Below are 20,810 nucleotides of genomic sequence, written 5' to 3' on the forward strand. Positions count from 1 at the left end.
TAGATCAACACAAAAAAGTCAACTTTGACAAGATCCTTTACAATTTTCTTAGGTTAAAAAAGAGTCTCACGTACAAGATGCATAGGGATTTTTTTTGTTGTTGGTTGTTTTTTTGTCAAAACCATATATCATACTGTCAAAATGTATTCAAAATCTAGAAGATGAAAGGAGGATGCTACAGAAAAACTAAAACAACAAAAAGCATGTTCAGTAAAAGAGGTACTCACCAAAGGACATCTATTTAAAGCAAACACTATAAACATAACTATATTTTTTCAACAGGTGAGCTTTTACTTAAGCAAACTCTTAAGGCAGTAATTCATTTTCTTCCAAACAGCAGGTTTCTGAATTTGTTGTTTTTTTGCAGGGTTTTCTTGGATTTTCTTTGCTTTGGATTTTTAAGGAGCAGGTGTCTGCTTTATTATTTATATAATTGTGGGTTGTTGGCTTTCTTTTTTTTTTTTTTTTCTTTTGAAACATTTGAAATCTTGCTACTGAGACATGGTTCTGTGTGAATGCTTTTCTCTCTGAACTGCTAGGTAGTTTCACTCAACTTTGAATAAAGAACTTTTGAGAATGTTCTCAGTTCTTTTCTGATAGTGGATCCAAATGATTGAAAAACTTAAATACAGTTCAAACAATGTTTCTAAATGTTAAAAAAATACATATATTGACAGATTTTCACTACAGGAAGAAAAAAAAATTGCTGACATTTCTCCTCATGCAAAATATATATATATAGGTCTTCAGAACAAAAAAATAACACCCTGTAAAATTCTAGCTAAAGAATGATGCCAAATTCAAACAGACTGTTTGCCAAGAAAGTAACAGATACTTTTTGATTCCTCAGTAAAAGAAAATCTCCTTATGAAGTTACTAAAATGAAGATGTTAAACACAGCTATCAAAATTTGAATTAAACAATTTTAAGATCCTATTCATTAATAAGATCTGAATTATATAACATTGAGACCATGGGACATGTAGCTTGCAATGCTGATGGGAAATAATTAAAAAACATTATATGTATAACTCATAACCAATTTCAGACATGAAAAATAGAAAAAAAGCTAAACTACATACATAAAATCTTCACCATCATTTAACCAAATAAGTCATCAACTTTTTTTTCATTACATCACAGCAAAATGCAGTCTCTAGAAAATTGCTACCTAGAGGAAGACTGACTGATAACATTAATTCATGCTGCCAACAAATGAACTAAAAATTTGAAGTAGTGTTACTTTGAGAACACAAAAATTTGAAAAGCAAGATTCACTCCAGATACCTAGAAGATGTTACAAAGATGATTTACAGCTCCATTTTCAGGTCCCTTTAGGCCTTTTCAGTTCAATGGTGGACTTTTCAAACCTAGCAGAACTACACAGACAGCTACATTCAGCATGACCTTGCTATAAAGGTATAGCTCAGGACAGATGCTTTTGAAAGTGAGCTAGTATGGAAATTCTATTATTGTTTTTTAAAGTGATTAATACCTGCAAATTGCATTAGTAAACAGCAATACTGCAATGATAGGATTATCTAATCTTCAAGACAATGTACTTTTAAAATATATATATATATAAAGCAATTAATACCTGCAAATTGCATTAGTAAACAGCAATAATACAATGACAGGATTATCTAATCTTCAAGACAATGTACTTAAGTCTTATTTAATGTAAAACTCCAGTAGAAATAAGGTTGGCAAATACTGAAGGACAGCTTTAATAGATGTGTAGTTCAGGCTTCTATCTCCCTCCCATTAACGTGTGTCAGCCATCACTACTGCAGCTCTAGCTCCAGCCAAAATACCTCTGCAAGGTCAGCAAAGGAGTGGAGAGATGAGAAAGAAATCTTTGGGGAGCATAAGGAACTTATGCAGTCCCCCATTCTAGAAACTATGAATCTAGTGAAAATTTAGCTGAGGTAGAATGCTGCTCCTCCACTTTCAAGGACAAAAACCTTTTTAAGGACCAGTTCCAAGGGCAACAGACAACAAAGACATTTCAAGAAATGTGTTCTCGTTTCTGCTGTGCTTCAAGTGAGCCAAGAAAGTCACTGGCTGACCTCAAGCCAACAGAGATGAATAAGTCTTATAAGGGAAAAAACATCTTACCAAAACAACCCAGAGGAAGCTCTCCCGGTTTCCTTCATAGACTGTCCCTCCAGCCTCTTCTATAACTTCTGCAAAAGTAAAGTTCTGCTCTAAATAAGGAAATTGTTCAAGCGCACAATTAGGTTCTCTCTGCAATAAAGCAATTCTTAATGTATCAGTTAACTGCAACTCTTTAACCACGTACACCTCCTTATAGCAAAGCAAAAAGGACCAATTAAAACTATTCAGTGCTCTAGTGAACCCACCTTGAAACACACTTTGAAACAAATTATTTTTAGTAATACACAGGAAAACCTCCTTGGATTAGGATCTGTTATTTTAAGTTTTGTTTCTAAATTTAAAAAATTAGACTCCCATGAATTTTCATGAATCTGTCCCACAACCCTACATTGATGCCCAGTCAAGTTTCCCCTGTAAAATTTTCTCAAATTTTGATAAAACTTTATACAATTAATGCTATCTGTCAGGCAAGGTATTTTTAAAACAGTTTCCTTAATTATACCTGCACTTGTTTTATAAGCAGGCTCACTTTGAAATGAGTGGCAAGTTTGCCATGAGGAACATTTTTACTGACAGAGATTGTTCTTTAAACATGATTTAATGTCACTTAACATGCCCTACACAAAGCACAATATTTACAGTATTTATTCCAGACATTTAACTTTACGTACCTAAGTTAGGAGTCTCCTCTCCTTACTGCCCCACCCCAAGACATATGTAGGGTGTCTCCGATATGGACACAGGCACAATCCCTCAGAGAACTGAGTTCTTTTATAATTACAGCTATGCTAAAAACCACCTGCTGGGGTTACCTATGTCTGTCTTTTAGTTACACAGGAATTCTTAGAGCCCAAAGTAGAAGGCTAAAGATAGAAACTATGTACAACAGCATGAATACAGCATAATTTCTCCCTCAACCTATGGAACATTCATTTCCCCAAATAAATCAGTCCTCAGAAACTGTCCCAAAATGCACGAACTCCTTTGCAGATACTAAGGAACAGAAATCCATAACCCAGAGAGCTCACTGCTCCTTAATGGTTTTCACAGACACTGGTTACACTGGAATACTCAAAAATAGAACTATTTCCTGAGAAGCTGAAAAGACTGAAGTGACTACATGAAAGCTTTCAAGTATTTACATAGCTTCCCAATATGGTAAAATCATCCAGCTACTGTACTACATGACATTGCACAACTGAGAAAAACATGCCAAATGGCTGTAATCCACGCTTAACAATTTGGGAAGTTCTTGTCCGAACTGCTGCCAGTTTTAGATTATTTACACATGATCAGGAATTTGGTTTGCTTTTTACTCCTTCCTGGATAAAAAAAAACTCCACATTTCTTATTGTCAAACCATCACTATAGCAACCACACAGCTGTCACCTTATATTTCTAAATTAACCACTAATAAGAACAGAAACTTGTGAATCAAAAGGTCATTGCAACAGTGGTTCACAAAACACCTTGAACTTTCAGAAAAGAAAGCAAAAGGAAAACAAGCTATATATAAGCATGGTGCTTTTTAGCTAATCCTTTTTTACTTTATTCTTGTAAAAATATCCAAATATATAAAGATATAAGGTAGCAAAAAGATACAACTTGGTCTATAGCATATATATTGATAACATAGCTTGGTGGTAAGTGGACATCTATGGTAAACACTCTGTTTATTAACATGCTTTTCCCAGACGTCCTACATTTGTTTCAGCTCATTTGAAGTACGAGAACCATGCCAAACAAATGCCTTTTTTTCGATCAAATTAAATGTCATAACTCTGTCCTGGTCCTTTTTACCCTATGCATATTATGATCTTTATCACCTCCTTTATCACTTCACCTGTTAAGTCCTAAAACTGCAAATGTGTGATGAGTGCAACTTTCATTGTGTTGTCAAGGTAATAAATTGTAATGTCCATCCTCACATTCATGCACAGGATCAGTGGAACCAGGACAGCATCTAGGACATTTTACTGATTAAAAGTTTTCACTGAGCAAAGAAACGCTCTCCGATGTTGTGACGAAATCCACAAGAGCCAACAGGCGGGATTTTGTGCATATACCCCAATCCACACGCATTACTTCACTGGCATGGGGCAGTAACAGAGTGGGAAGCAGCAGGCTCCTCTCCTGGAACAACTCAAGCATGTCTCCTATCTGACCCTGAGCCTGAGTGCTCAGCAGGCACTGGAGCCTGCTTATCCACATGCTCCACCATATGTGTCTCAAGCGCAGCAAAACAAAGCTCTTTCGTTATGCTGGCAATACGCTGAATTTGAGCTGCGTATGATCAAAACACAAGCCTTTAACCCAGAACTTCTTGTCAGACCAAACGGTAAAGGTGAGTGAAATCTAAACCCCCTCAAAATCTCTACTCTTTGCCTGCTGCCAATGCTTTCTCTCTCCATCACCACTGATGCCTTCTAAGAAGATTTTTAAAGGATTTTTCTCTCCTTTAAAAAAGTTACATTACTGCCAAAAAATATGACAAAATGTTTTTGCTTATCCACACAATCGCAGAGTCATCTAGGTTGGAAGAGACCTCCAAGATCACTGAGTCCGACCTCTGACCTAACACTAACAAGTCCCCCACTAAACCATATCACTAAGGGCTACATCTAAACGTCTTTTAAAGACCCGCAAGGATGGTGACTGAACCACTCCCCTGGGCAGCCCATTCCAGTGCCTAACAACCCTTTCAGTAAAGAAGTTCTTCCCAATATCCAACCTAAACCTCCCCTGGTGCAACTTTAGTCCATTCCCCCTCATCCTGTCACCAGGCACGTGGGAGAACAGACCAACCCCCACCTCTCTACAGCCTCCTTTAAGGTACCTGTAGAGTGTGATAAGGTCGCACCTGAGCCTCCTCTTTTCCAGGCTGAACAATCCCAGCTCCCTCAGCCACTCTATCACTCCTCCAAGGGGGAAAAAAAAAAAAATAATAATAATAAAAAAAAAACTGTCCTACTGTTTCCACAGACTTTCCATACATTTTCCTCTCATAATTTGAGAGGTTCCAAAATCCTTTTAGATCTTTCAGAAAATCTGATAAATACAATCTTGGAACACATATTTGAATGCCTTACTCATACGTGTATATTTATTGCATGTCACCTCTGCAGAAGAGCTGGAGATTTGTTGGGTGTCTCATTCACATGCTGCCCTAGTACTTATGACAGTGGAACATTCTTTGAAATTCCTTTAACTCTACATTCACTGTGCTTAGAAAAGCAGATTGCTAATGATAAGGCTACTGCATAAGATATTGATACACATTCTCGGTTAGGGTTTCATCTGGGAGACAAGGCAAGTAAGTCTTCTGGACTGAGTTTAGAAATTTGCACCTGAAATCTGCTCAATTGAACTCAGCATTTCAAATCTGCGTTTCTTTTTTCTACAAAAACTGTTTTCATTTATTTATTTTAGGAGGAGCGCTCAATTTACTTAGAACAAAGACATCTGTGTTGCTGTGCTTCTAAAGCAAAGTTTGACTTACAAAACATCATTAAAATTTCCAAATGCTAAGAACTAGCCTTTGCATTTAAACTTTATCATGCTTTTGTTAAGATAGTCTGATACAAACACTAGATTGCTGGTTTTCTTTTGAAACCCTCTTATGTATAAACCACCAGGGAGATTTATTTTATTTTTTCCCAGAAAGATGACAAGAAGAGATATCATAAAGGAAAGAGAAAGTGCTTTAAGAAAATGAAATCAAAATGCATAATATATCAGGAAGATTAATTGGGGGTGTGTGGGTGGGGTTATTTATTTATCTGCATTTAGTAAGTGAAAATGGAATTCAGTCTCAGTAAGTCTAAAGACACATTTCCAGTCCACTTCAATTGTACTAATCACACAGATCTGAACTTCTAGATCAATCTAAGACCATGCACTGTTATTAGGGGGTAAACCATTATCAAGATTCATATGTACAGTGAAAGCCCAAACCCAAACACTCTGAGCACCAGCATGTACTAACATGCCCACAAACAGGACTGTCATCTCGGGAGGGGGAAGAGAAAGAAAAAAAAATTCTGAAGTAGCCCCCAAATATTCCCAATTTTATTTGCCTGGAATTGAAACTGTTCTGCCACAGTATTTGTAGTGCAACCCTGAAGAAGTACAGTACTACCAGATTTGGGGTTGACTTTTGTTTCCCCTCTCTCCTTCCCATCTTTGCATGTGAAAGACTTTCTATGCTTGAGAAAGCTTCAATGCCCAAATGTAGACAGTTACGGTACAGGTCAAAATAAGACCATGTTCATAGCTATCCTTTTTTGACCAAAAAGATCACAGAAACAATTACTGATTCTCACTTTTTGAGGTTCACTTTCATTGGAAGAAAAGTCTGAGACCACATAATTTAAAAATAGAAAAGAAATTAGCTTGGGCTAGTGCTGTTTTATAGTGGCTGTTTCTACTTCTATTCTTTGGTATATCCCATCTATACAGATTTTTCATCTCAGATCCACACAGTGCCAGATAATGTTTCCTACCTTCTCCACTCAATGTTGGAAATTAGTTTTTGCATCAATAAACGCTGTAATCAAAGGTCATCCCAGGAATGCTACCTAATGCTATTTTCTACACATTGTTGTCCCTTCTCCTGCCTCCTCTCTCACTTGCCCCAATCCTGCTGTCTTGATGGCTTTGTAAATTGGACAGTTTACAACACTGGGTTTGCAGAAAGTACCTCAGTCCTGAAAAGCTGCTAAGCTTTTGTCTGTCACAAACAGTATGAGAGGTACCAATAAAAGTGTATATTAGTGCAAGTTTTTCCTCATATACTTTAGACAGAACCAACCTTGGAAAAAATACGCAGCCAGCTGTGCTCAGCATTCCCCGTGCCCCCTCTTTCCACACTGTAATTAAAAGGAAACATGCCAACATATTCCCACAAAGCCAACTTACACGTTAGAGTAGCCCAATACTGTGTACCTTACTGCTTCTTTGCAAGTCTTTATTTTCATCCGCAAAAATAAACTAAGAATGGGAAAACTCTCCCACGAACTTATCTCGGATCAGCAAGACCCCTTCCTCCCCTTCCCTTCTTCTGCGCGAGGGGGTTCAATGCAAGCCCCACCCTGGCAGCCAGACAATAAAGCTGCAAATAACTTATTCTGATCAAAGCCCCATCTGCTTGGCAGCAGCAATTCAACTGCACTTGTGGTTTTTGTATGGCTGCAGCTTCTGAATTGAATGATCCTTTCATTTAGATGGAAGTTTAAACAAAATATGGTAATTAGCATCAACCACTGTGGCTTTCATGGCTACTGTCTACAAAGACATCTCTAATAAAAGGACTTTCCTGCTTTCCCATCTAATTACACAACATTGTTGAACAATACAATTTAAATTTAAATCAGCCAGTTCTTTTTCTTCTGAGTCAGTTAACAGACTTCCTGCCTTGAACTACCTGTCAGATGGCAGAGACTACATCTAAAAAGAGGAATTCCACCTCAAAACAATCTCCCTGAATTTCGTTTCATCTTCCCCTGTGGAATGTGGCTGAGGTTGGTAACGTTTAGCACTAATATCCCAAGTATAAAACTACTTATCTACCTTTCGAAAGGAAAGTAAGATTTAGCTTTATACCACATTATGATGAAAAAAATCAAACATCATGTAGCACTGCAGTTTTATTACATAATAAAGATGGCAATGTGCAATGACGGATGTTTTTAATGAGACAACGGCAATGCTCTAGTCAATAAAAATCTTGATAGACACAATCCCGAACGATATAAACCAGACAAAAATGAGTTTATTTAAGCCAATACCAGCTTGTGTTTAGGTACTACAATCCCTCGTTACAATAAAAATCAATAGTGGAAAATTCAGTCTTACCGAACCCGAGCACCTCTGGACATTGTATTTTATACAGACAATCATATGCCAGGCTGAACGTTCCTGACGTTGCAGCTGAGCAGAGCGGGGCCTGCCTAGGGCTTGGATTGCAAGGGCAACCCCTGGGGTGTAGCAGCAGGTGCTGAAGAAAAAAGCCAGTGGCTCACTGTCAAACACTTAGTAAACATTATCCCTCAAAAACAGATTGAATAGAAAGACTTAATCTGGCCACATCATTGCTTATGAGCTGATAGGCAGGAATAAAATAGTGGTAAAGATGCTGGCTGGGACAGGGGTTTGGCCACCTGAATTTCTTTCGGCTGCTCTGACAACTCCAATCTAAAGACTTATCCTAAAACATTTTTTTTTTACCACCTTCTATCTGCCAAGTGAAACAAATAGGGCAGACAGATGAAATATAACTGAGGGAGCCAGATATTCTAGTTGTATGAGTTGTAAGTTCAGGGAACAGTTTTTACTGTGTATATAATATGTCTGAAATGTTTGTAAAACTCATTTTTAGAAATATAATTGGAAGTGAAAGCTCCAGACCAGTAAGTGGCATTCTACATTAGTTCCAAAATAACAAGAGTAACACGAGGTACTAAAAGGAGGAAAACTTTCTATTTAAGTAACACCATCTACTGTATGTTCCCCAAACAGCTAAATTGTGAACAGATTGGGAACTGGAATACATACAGACAGCATTCCTCACTTACATCTTGTTATATAATTGAACAGTAAAACAGAGCAAGTTAAAATAGAAACACTGTTAAACCCAGCTCGACAGTCCCAGCTTCTAAGGAAGCGGTCTCCCACCCAAACACCTTGGCCGGGCCAATGTGGAAGCCCCTCTTGTCCCATGCTGCATTAGAGCTACGCTCACCAGTTATTTCCTCCTCTTCTAGCCCTGAGCTATGAGTGTGTCCCATGCCCCTAACACATCCCAACCGAGATCAGGAGGCTCGGACTTCATCTTTGTCACCCAGGAAGACGGCGTGTGGACTTTCATCACATGCCATATAACGAGCAGCTCATCTACCAACTCACCTAACCTAGCAATGAAACACAACAACACACACGCGCTTTTCTCCTTTCCGCTAAAAGGCAAAAAAAAAACCAAAACATACCAACTATTTGGGAGATTAATGGAAAAAAAGAACGGAAACTGAAAATACCACCTGTCAGGAAAATGCCTGAGAGACATTCAGCTGTCCCTTCAACAAGGAGAGCTTACAGCAATCTTAAAACCTGCATGAGAAAAGAAAAGAAAAAAAAAAAAAAGAAATTCCCTCCATAAATTACTGACTTCAGAATTATTTTGCCTGAGTCTTCCTGGTAATAAATTAAGGTACATTTAGAAACAGTCAATAAAAGTTTCATGAATAATTAATAAGCTTTTATATTATGTGATACAGATGGTAATCTCCACATTAGGGGAAAATATTTTACATAAGGTACAATAAGATGTCCCATACCCAATAAAGCTCTAAAACAATGACTTTTCAATTCACTTTCAACAGCCGTGAAAATTCTGCGATTTCTGTGTTATCTGCTTCCTTCACGTAACAGAACCTACTGCATGGTACCCTTGCATTGACAGGAATAAGCTGAAAGTTTGTGTCTGTGTTTTGTCTATGTTTCCACAGGTAGGTTATAAAGATATCGTTTTGTTTAACTTGTGATCCAAACATATTTTTTAATTGTAAAGAAACCATGAAAAAGCAATCTCCTAAGGTTCTATTCAATTGGAGGAATGCTGCCAAATACCGTGCGTTTAATTGCTGCAAGTAGGAAACTGCATTAAATTGAAAATTGTGTGTCATGCACATTACCAAAGAATGACCTTCTGTACACAGGAAACCATTTGCCCATTCCACAGCTACCGTTATGCCCGTAAACCATAGGGGGTTTCATCATGATATAGCAATTTGGTTTGGAATTTAGCTTGAATCTTTTAGCAAATAATATTTACTAAACTGAAAATATTAATTTTAAGTAAAACCGAAATATCTCCAGAAAGAAAAACAAACAAAACCCACGCTTCCAGGGCTACAGCCACACAGGTCCAGAGCTCCCGTAGGAACAGAGGTGCACGTGCACACTGCGTCGTGGCTTCCACAAGGGCAGTAAGCCTGAAGCATCCCCAGTACGAGCCTCATGCGGTGTGACTGGAACCACTGGTGCAGTTTCTGCACAGCACCACAACCTGCACGTGTGCAGCAGGCACTGCCTGCACATTTCAGCTGCTGATTCAGGTCACTGGGGCTGTTCTGCTGACTTTTTCCTAGAGAGCTTGAGGATTATCAGAGACAGACTGCTTTTAATACACATCATTTGCTAATCGTGTTCCTCTGTAATTCTTTTTTTTTTTTTTCCCTTATATGAGAGCAAATGTGAAACATGGAAGATAGTAAGTTACTCTCTGAACTAGTAAGCTGCTTCAAGAGCCCCTGAAATAACTTCACAAGCATCTTTGTAGAAAATGGCAACAATGCAGCATGGAGGGGGGCCGCTCTTCATCACACTAAAAGCGTTACAATTAAGAACCCTCAGTTCCAACAATGACAGCCTTAATAAATGCTATTTGATATTCCTGTCATTAGCAATGCAGAGAAATAATTTGCAGCTTTAACAGTAAAATTTTAAACACTAAAAAGTCATCAGAAGGGGACTGAATTGCACCATGTTAAAAATAAATATTTCCCTTCCATAAAAAGAGAAATCAAAACTTCTGTTTACACCTTGAAATGCACTTGGAAAAAAAATGAAATAGAAAAAAAAAAGTTGTGGAATGGAGGTTTTTATGGAAAGTGACCCACAAAATCAAGATACAAATGGAGCCTGAAAGCTCACATTAGCAGGTGTGGGACTGAGGAACAAGTCCTCAAGGCCTACAGGTTAATGATCTGTAGTACTAAATCCTCTTGAAAAGACTTCTGAAATCAAGGGAGTATGCCAGCTGCTTAGCAACATCAGCTCCTGTTCTTTGCATCATCAGAAAAATGAGCTTCTGAGCCTTATAAAACGATTCTTGTGCAACCAAGTTTCTGCTGACAAGCAGCTGGGTGGATGTCTGCCCGCTACAGGTATATGCACATACTCAAGCTTCTTTCAGACAGAGCAAGCTTTACTTTACAATTACTATTTCTGAAACATGTTTCCCCCACCCTAGATTAAGATAGCAGCCTCTCTAATGCAATTGCCTATTAGCAGACCAATTACTGTCACCTTTAACACGTTCCCATCTACAACCATCTGTGAGGTAACTTAACAGAAATGGTAAGCAACAGCTCTCAAGGGGAAGGATGAATACACACAGTAATATGACTGCACGTAAGATATTTGTCTAGGATACAATGTTTACGTGAAAAGTTGTTGCAGTTATGCACAGTCATTGTTATGATTATTTTTTCCTGATAATTGTCATTACTTGACATAACTGAAGATCTTATTCCAGTACATACAGGAACACAGACACGGGAATACCTTCCCCTACCCTTCTCTATCAGTGCAGTCATTGATCAGTACACCTCCAATCCAGCTCTCAGTCAGACTTACCAAAACTCCCCACTTTGTGCTTATGCAGAGATGACTGCACCCACCAGCTCATAGACAGAGAGCAGACCTATCTGGAACTGGATGGTTACTGCACACTTTTTGCATTTATATTAACTATTCCATCCCTGCTTCCTGTTTGTCTCTTCAGCAGTATTTCATCTTCGGATGCTAGACCAGACAACCTCCAGAAGGTCCCTCCAACATAAATCACACCATGATTCCGTGAACTTTGTATTGCAGGTTCTCTGGGGAAAAAGCTCTTTGTACAGAGACCAAAACAACGCCAGTTTTGATTTCACACTATAAAAATAATAATTCTGGGTATGGCTATGAATCTGTAGAATTATTAGGGGAAATGTTGAGAGTTTTCTGAATATGTAGGTGTTCACAAACACACACGAAAAGCCAGCTGTCACCTTCCATACAGAAAAGCACTCTCAAACTCAGTTTGCCTTCATTTGCATTAACATATACATGATCACCATCCACCAGGTCTCCTTTGCTTGTTTTAAATGTTGTATTAAGCTTGACAGGGCCAAAATGGATTAGCACAGGTAGCAGGAACAGGCAGGATTTTAATTTGATTAAGGGATAATAAATTTGTTTCTTGTAAACTGTCATTACAGCATCTAACAGGAAGATCCATTATCTATGCTGAAACATAACATCATATCACAGCCATCCTCATCTCTAGCCAATGTCAATGTCACATTATCATCTGCAAGACTCATTTAAAAGTGCATACCCTGTGTGGTCTTCTCACCTTCTAAATGTCTGCTTAGCACTGGCAGAAAGATCCTAGCCACGAACTGAAAGGATTGCTACAGTCTTTCCGCCACTGAAGTCACTTGCCTTTGGCCTCATGCCTCTACAATACACCATGGCACACAATAATCCTTCAGAAAAGCATTGCCTGTCATGTCTTATTATTTAAATATTGAAAGGCAGGTAGGTGTCCCACTTAAAAGAGAGCTCTTAATCTGAAAACACTTCAAAGGGATCTCTAATGACTTGGCTTTAACTCATCTTTCTTCCATTTAACTGTAGCTTTGATGTTCTCCCTAATCTTCACCTAACTCTCAGCTCACGAGCACATAATCACACAAGATTTTTTTAGAACATAACATGTACGACTGACGTATTGAATAAAAGGCACAAGTAAGTTAGATCTGGCAATCTAATTTACTTGAGAACTCAATGAGGCCTCTGTGAGACACATTTACTGCTGACAAATACTCCTCACACATAAGACTGATACCATATCACCACAGAAAGAGGAGAAAACAAAGCAGTTTCACAGTATTTGGCCACACCTAGTGATGCTAACATAACCTGTAGGCACGGGACATATTTGCAGACACTATTTACAAATGTTTCACCTTCACGATCATGACTTTGTGAACTCGGAACATGCTGGAATTTGTTTCCTCAAAAATCTACCCATGTTACTCTACTGAGAGAGTTGAAAAATCAAGAGGCATACGCAAATAATGGGCATTCCTCATGAGCTAAAGTTGTTTTTGTTTGTTTTGTTTTGTTTTTAAGGCAAAGCCAACCCCCAATAAGCTAATTTCCGTAATATCAAGACAGACATAGAAAGATAATTGCTTTTAATCCCGAAGTATTTTTTATAACCTGATGCTACTGCAATGCTATGTGGAACAGGAAATTAGTCACTTTATTACTCCCCAGAGCAGCTACTCATCAGTTGTAATAAATGTTATTTCTGGACATGTATTAAGCATCCATACCATAAAAATGGCACACACACACTAGAAGTGTAAGACTATTACTAACTATTCAGATGTAACAACAGGACGAAATTCTGAAACATTAACATGATGATTTATCTTAAGGAAAAAAAAGAATCATATTTGCAAGCAGCTGTGAGTTTCAGAGATTTGGTGGCTGCTCCATCTGAACAGATGAGTCTAAAGGGCAACAACGGAGTTCCTGCCTTCCCTCTGATAGTCATCTTCCCATGAATCATACATACTATTTAACAATCTATGCAAGTGCTGCCAATCCTCGTTTCTCAAATGTTTAGAAAGTGTAAGACTCTTTGCAGAGGCATTAACCAATTTCTTTTTCCAGCCACTTAGTCTTAAACAACTTTTTCAGTCCTCAGAAATGTAAACATTTTCTTAGTATGCATGCAAACTGCCCTAGCAGTTACACCCCAGATAAGAGCGAGAAACCTGGAGTGGCTTTGTAAGAGAAGATACCGAACAGAGGATATCTTACCACTGGTTAGTTCAGAAATGCAAACACAGGATTTAGCTCTACAACAACCCGAGCAGTAAAACAAATAGCACGCCAGCTCTGCACAGCATAACCAAAGTGCAGTTAAAATCAAGTTACACATCTGCCTACATACTGAAAACATATTGTCAGTAGAATACTGTATATTGACTGATCTCTGAGTATAGAATGGAAAAGTATAGACTTGTGTAATTTTTCTTTTACATTTGATGTTTCACGTATAACCAAAGTGCCCTATGTCAAGTCCAACTGCAGTATAACACTGATTCCTTCCTACCATCCCCAGTGGGAGGATTATAATGCTTCCCAGTAATTTAAGAGGCTTTGTGTAGGTCACTTCTTTATTCCTCAGGAATTCAGATGTTTCTTAAAGTGGTAGCAATAAATTAGTAGGAGGAAAAAAAAAGCTACATCTTAATTATACCTTCTGCAAAGAAAGGGAAAAAATAAAAACAACCAGAATTTCAATCATATTTATCTGCCTATAAAGTGAAAGATACTCCTCTGCTTCATGCAAGCAGATTACAAATCAAAACATAAAATGCAATTTCCTTAAAAAGGCAAAGACAACTGATCATGTGCCCAATTTGCTATAGAAAAAAAAAAAAGTTGATTATAAGCAGGCTACAAAACACATTGTAGTGCCTGTTAAGGCTCCATCAAGCTCTTTCCCTCACCATCACACCCCGAATACGCAGCATTTGCTAGGCAATACAGAGCACACCTATTAGGTCGGAACACCTGTAGTGCCAGCTGCCCCACTCTTCGCAGACACACTCGGTAAAATCCATGCCACAGTGACGTAAAACATTCCCTTGCAATTTCCAAATAGAAAATGATCAAAAAAGAGTTGTGATGGCATTTCTACATTTTCATTTGTATAGTTTATTTCTGCAGTTTATAAATAGCCTACAATTCCAAAATAGTTCAGACTGTAAGTTAATGAGAATAATACACAGGAAAAATTGTTGCATTGTTTCCTTTTCTCTAACAACAACTGTCTCCAATTTTGTACTGGCTACATGAAGTACAGTTCTTTCAAAAAGGTACAAGTTACATAAAGACCATGCAACATATATCAAAATATACCTCCATCCTGACAGTTTTGAGATGCTCATTTTTTTCTACTCCCAGTTCACTCTATGACTCCTGAATTTCACATAAGAGCATGAAACTAAATGAGACCCTACGCAGACTGCAGAACAGAATCCCAAACTACCATAAAATGAATAACAAATTTTCACAGCAAAGGACTCAAATGACCTGCCAGCCAGAAATGATTTGCTGAAATAACATGTGAATAGCAAACAAGCAGAAGACAAAACAAGAAACTGTCTACACTTTGTTTGAAAACAACAAGTCCAAAGAAAGATGAAAAAGCATGCAACTCTTTCAATTAATTCACAACTAGCTATTTCTTCACTGGGTTACAATGGTATTTTAGTCTGAAAAACAAATACTGGTGGTTTCCATCTCGTAGATCTCAAATATAGTAGTCCAAGCAGATGGCTGTAAGAGTTTGGATCATGTTGTTGTTTACTTCAAGTTGTTTGTTGTTTTTAAAAATTTGGACCAAGTAAAGGATTTTCAGTTGTATATTTGCAGACTGTGCTAGTTGCATCTCCTAATAACATTGCATATAATTAAGTAATAAAGTAATTGGCATAAGCCTGAAAATAAACATTACAATTTGTTTTGAAGTCATGTATACTCTGTGTTATGCCAGACCTGGCATTCCTGTAAATCGCGAGTTCCTGTAAAACCTAAAGACAGATTTTTAATTCTTAACAGAAAAAAGTTAAGCAATCTCTTGATCAAATTAGTGCCTTGAAGGTCAGTTAATAAGATGGTCTAAGCCCACAACTAAACAGGGGGCAAAACCTTCCTACAAGAGACAAAGTTCTCACATTGGGCAGCAGGGCTGGTTACCTACAATGACAGTGGTGGCAGCAGCTCCTGATTCTGTGCTGGGCCGCAGGGATGTGCTGGGCAGCAGCACCTCCGGTCAGCTCGCATGGAGCAAGGTGTGCCCGGCAGCTCTGGATTCGCACCTTGCTCTGGCAGGGCCAGAAGCATGCAGCTACATGGGAATGCTAAAAATAACTCTTATTGCTTTCAACAAATTAAGAAATCCAAATGAGGACTTCTCTGTGAACATTATCTCTGACTGCCTACAGGATGGGAAAAACCTTAAACAATTGCTTACTTCCTTGGTCATTCTTTAGACATGTAAAATTCTGCAAAATTTATCAAGTCAGGTTTGTGGTGTTGACTACCTGTGAATATCTACAAACTTTGGGTGAAAATCCATTTCTTTGTAATTACAGTTTAAGACTCTGCTTGGTGATCTATAATTCATCCATTTTATATATCACTGAACATGGCTCCGGATATCAGAATCACCTTGTGCAAGCTCTAAAGGTGAAAAAAACCACAAAGGGAAGCAAAACAGTTCTGTCAGCATCAGGGTACAATCAATAGCATCCCAGATTAGACAATCAGTGCCACTGTATATCATTCACAATATTAAAAAAAATCATTTTAGATTTAATTCTAAATTATTTAAAGATATCTACAGCATATAAAAAAAGTGGCCATTAAGGAAATGCTTCACAAGAGACCCACAACTTTCATCACCTTCAGCTGAACTGAGTTGAACTGAACCTACACTTTTAACATTTGTATAAACAAATTAAAAGTCCATGGCATAAAAGCAAAGATTTACAAGATTCCTTTAAAATATTTTTAAATGACTAAATGATGTCATGTTACTACAACATACCCACAATATTTAAGTTCACCATGCACTGTTTAAAAAAAAAAAAAAAAGAAAGAAAGAAAAAAATGAGGTGTTGGCACAATTGCTGACTGCAGTTAATTTCTTTTTTCCACTTTGATCTAATCTTTCACACACTAACATTACCTGAGCAATTCTACAGAAATGAATTTCCAGGGTCCGGGGGGGCTCAAGTACATAGATATTTACAGGAACCTTACTTTCTGCTAATATTAGTTAAAATTGTGGCTGAAATAACAAGTTATTGTGTTACTTTCACTAAAAGGCAAGAAAGACGTTAAATACTAAATGAATTAAAAGGACAAGCAGTCCATGAATCTCAAACATAGACAACTTTGAATTCATCAGTAGAAAACCCTGGAGAAGTGTATGATATCAAAACTGAACAAAAATAAAGTAGATTTATGTATTACTTCAAAACTATCCTATAGAAAATATTAGGATTCTGTAGTGTGGATGCATTTTATTTGGAAAAGTTTAAAACGTCTAGGAGAGAACAGCATTGCTTCTAAATTCATCAGGAATTCCTACTAAATTCCAACCCCATTATAATGCTTTCATTCAATAAGACAACCTCTATAGCACTTTTCTGAAAGAAACCTGCCTGAAGATTAGTCTTCCATGGCAGAACTCATCCCCTAACACACAGTCAGTCAGCCCCTGAAGATAAAGGAATTAGAAAGGAGCCTGCAAGCATGTATATCACTCAAGTACAAACATGAGGAGTACAGAAATTCATACTGTACGATGGACATAGTAGTAGTTTCAGTATTTCAAACATTATTTAATTTTGTGGCATTTCCTGTTAACAGTCACTGGAAGAAAAAGATCATTGTAACATCATATGATTACTATAAAATATGTTCTCAAGTCCTCTCAGAAAGCAACATATCCAGAGTTTGCACCAACTATAAATAATTATACACTTTTACATGCATAAAGGAATGCAGCATGTGGCCATTTTCTTTCTCAGAGTCCCTTTAAATGTACTGTCAATCAGTTGTAGATTGCACCGCCAACTGCAATTGTGTTTTCACAGCAATTCTGAGTTCCCAAGTAATTTAACATGAAGAGTTAAAACTCTTTCAGGAAGAATTTGCATTTATTCTTGATGCTTGCAAATGCATTCTTGAAAGCAATCTTAAAGTTAGATTTGTTCCTTGCATTTATTTCTCACTTAATACCTGGTTCCTAGGCACGAAAGGCTATTAAAGGCAGGTTCAAAAAAGAAGAAAAACAATGTTTTCTCTGAGTTCCTTCTGCAAGGAAAATTCTGCAAACAGACCAATGCTGAGTAATCCAGGAGGCACAGCTGGAGTCAGTCCACACCCCGCTTTAGTAACAGAAAAATTACTGAAGTAATTTGGATCTTTTTGGAGATAAACTTCTGAACAAACGGGTCAGTGAAATTAATTTGGAAGTTGCTATTTACTACTACAGACACTACATTGTTCAACAGAGAAAGGCATTGTAACTAAGCAAAAAGCTATGTGGCATGTCTTATCTGACTGCTAGGCTGGTGTTAATAATCACCAAAACATGCACCTGGGCAGTCGAGGAGCATATGAAAATACACAGCTACTTACAACCTCAGATTTCTACCTAGCCAGTAAGATTTCAGCTGCAAGGGTGCACTGTGGCTGTTTCATTTCTTACCGACATCTTCAGTATCTCAATCCCTGCAACATGTCACTGACAAGCTTCTTATAAAACTGCTTGTTACAAAGCAAACAGCAATAAAACAAAATATAGAGTTTGTACACACACAATTTTCTTCCTTACTCTAAGAATTCCTACCTTCCCCTCACCTATTCCTTCATTTTCTTTCTTTGGTTTAATGTATGCTATGACTTAAACTGCAAATAACTTTCTGGGAAGAAACCACGAGATTGAAAGCCTCCTTATATATTATTAAGGCAAAACTCTGTAGCTCTGAAAACTTTCCATTAAACACATTTTCCTACAGTACATAACCAGTCTGTGGTTGTATTCCTTCCATGATGAGCACACAGCCAAACACAGCGGCACATAGACAGCCAATTTGCTAAATCATCACACTGCAGCCCTCAGCAGCAGCAATCTGCAGGTGTATCATTCTGAAAAAGGGATGAGCAATTAAGACAATTTGCTTTAATTACAGATGGTTACATTTCTGTGTCTTCTACTTTGGAATCATTGAAAGAGCATAATAAAGAAATACCAGCTAACAAGCTTTGCCCTAGCACATGCCAAAAGTGCAAAAGACTAAACCATTCTCTTACCTGAATCTGTTCCATTACATTAATCTATGTTTTTTTCTTAATAATTTTGCAGATGCTTGCCTTAGAACGCTGACGAATATCAGTGTTGTACCCAGCCACAGAACAAAATGAATTTTTGTCAGAAGATGAAGATATCCATGGGCATGACCGACTGCAGGGTAAAACTGCTCCTAAATCCTTAGGCGTTCTCAAACTAGAGCAGTCAATAAGAATTAATCTGTACTTTACAGGAATTTAATTGTTGCTCTTGACTGTATCTGAGTTCAGTGAAAGTTCCTACAGATGCTAGCTAATGTGGTTAAGCCTACTGCACATCCGAATATTCAGGGTAAAAAGCTAGGGGGGAGAAAGTCTCTACTTGCTCTCCTTTTCAAAAAAGCTTTTGAAAAAACACTTTGTTATCTTTGGATTTGCTGGCAAGTGTTGGAGGTTGCAGTACCACCAAACCCAAATGTTCGAAGATGATGAGTGAGGGCACATATTCCATGAGATCTTAAGAAGTATTCAGATTTTAAAAAGAAACAGCCAAGTCGAATTTTTTTTTTTTAACTTTTATTTTGTATCATCTGTTGTCAACAGCACAGAAGTAGGAAGGCAGATTTTTTTTTTTACTGTTTTCATTTATTTTTTTATTATTGTTAAGGTCCATAGACTCTTATGAGCCTGGAGCTATTTTGTTATTATTATTTTTTAAAAAAAGAAAGATTTAAATTCATGAGGTTTGCAAGCAAACAAACATGACCTGAATCACCAATTCTGATTTAAGGGGAAGTTACTGTCAAGACTATGCTGATATAAAAAAATAAAGATACTATAAGCATAGGTTAGTTTAACTCCTAGAATGTAATGAGAAGGACCAAAAGGAACAGGAATTCTATCTGATTTCAAGTTCCAAGTTTGCTTTTGCTGTATAGTTAAAGGTGAAAATGCTATTGGCTCAGTTTTTAACAGATTTATTAACAAAAAGACTCCTCCCACCAAAAACAAAATCCACATAAAAACACCTTTTGTACGCATACAGAATATCTTAGAAGTGTTTTTGTTTTGTTTTTTACTGGGGGCACATTAAAGAATATCTGAATGTGTTGCTTAGAAGTAATGACTTCTACAGTATATTTTAAAAAAAAGAAGATAAACCAACATGTCATCCATGGGTGTTTTCTTAAAATGCAGGGGACAACACTAATTAGTTCTGCAACACACAGTTCTTGTTTGTCCAAGGCAAAATCTGCTCTCTCATAGTGAGTTCTATAAAGGATCAAAATTTAAGTTACTTCAAATGAACCTGATAATATTACTACTAATGCCAATCTATCTACCAAGCTGAGGATCTGTGTTTTACATGAATCGCACAATGCTTACATGAATTTGTCAGAATGAGATACCTCGGTGAGCACAGTAACAAAATAATCCCTTTCAAATGGGACTGAAAGAAATCAATTCACCACTGAGCTTTTAGGGAACTCACCGATCTGCCCAGCGCTCATTAACCATGGAAGTGGTAAAGAAAGCCATTTACTAATGTATGTTACGGTGCCTGTTTAAAAAGGATGAAATGAGAGAAGACACAAGAATGTACCTAAATTCAGCCTGAGAAGGGATTCAGCACTGGTGAATAACAGGAAGAATTTCCATCGTGTATTGATGGGGCTAGCAAATTCTGATATAATTAAAATGAGAAATAGCTGCAGTGTACCGCTGGCATTTACTGGTGTCCATATTGCTTAATGGGCCATCACCACCACTGTGTTTGTTTGTGTTTTTGGTTTTGTTTGTTCTGTTTTTCTTTTTGTTTGGTTTAGTTGGTTAGTTTTTGTTTGTTTTCAAGCAAGACAACAGTGCTGGAAAATAAAATACCCTTAAAACGCAATTACATAAATATGCAACAGAAGAGAAGCTCTTCCATTAGGGTTCCTTGATTTAGGAGCAGAGGATAAAGAGCAATATAGGCAGATTTC

At 37.5% G+C, this 20,810-nt stretch overlaps 1 protein-coding gene across 6 annotated transcripts in view; it reads right to left on the reverse strand.

Moving 5' to 3' along the window:
- The window catches only part of SPSB4 (splA/ryanodine receptor domain and SOCS box containing 4), a 143,367-nt gene that overhangs the window by 102,342 nt on the left and 20,215 nt on the right, over nt 1–20,810 (reverse strand). The window contains exon 1 of one of the 6 annotated variants that reach the window (XM_080605225.1): nt 18,389–18,407. The exons of 1 other annotated variant lie outside the window; for it this stretch is intronic. The gene's annotated coding sequence lies outside the window, so the exon portion shown is untranslated. Of the gene's footprint in view, nt 1–2,118; nt 2,138–7,035; nt 7,057–15,727; nt 15,747–17,775; nt 17,795–18,388; nt 18,408–20,810 lie in introns of those variants that run through there. 4 more of the 6 variants (XM_080605215.1, XM_080605226.1, XM_080605214.1 and 1 more) reach the window with 4 other exon arrangements.

The sequence above is a fragment of the Anser brachyrhynchus genome, assembly GCF_964034855.1.
Source record: "Anser brachyrhynchus genome assembly, chromosome: 9".
In the NCBI taxonomy this organism is placed as follows: domain Eukaryota; kingdom Metazoa; phylum Chordata; class Aves; order Anseriformes; family Anatidae; genus Anser; species Anser brachyrhynchus.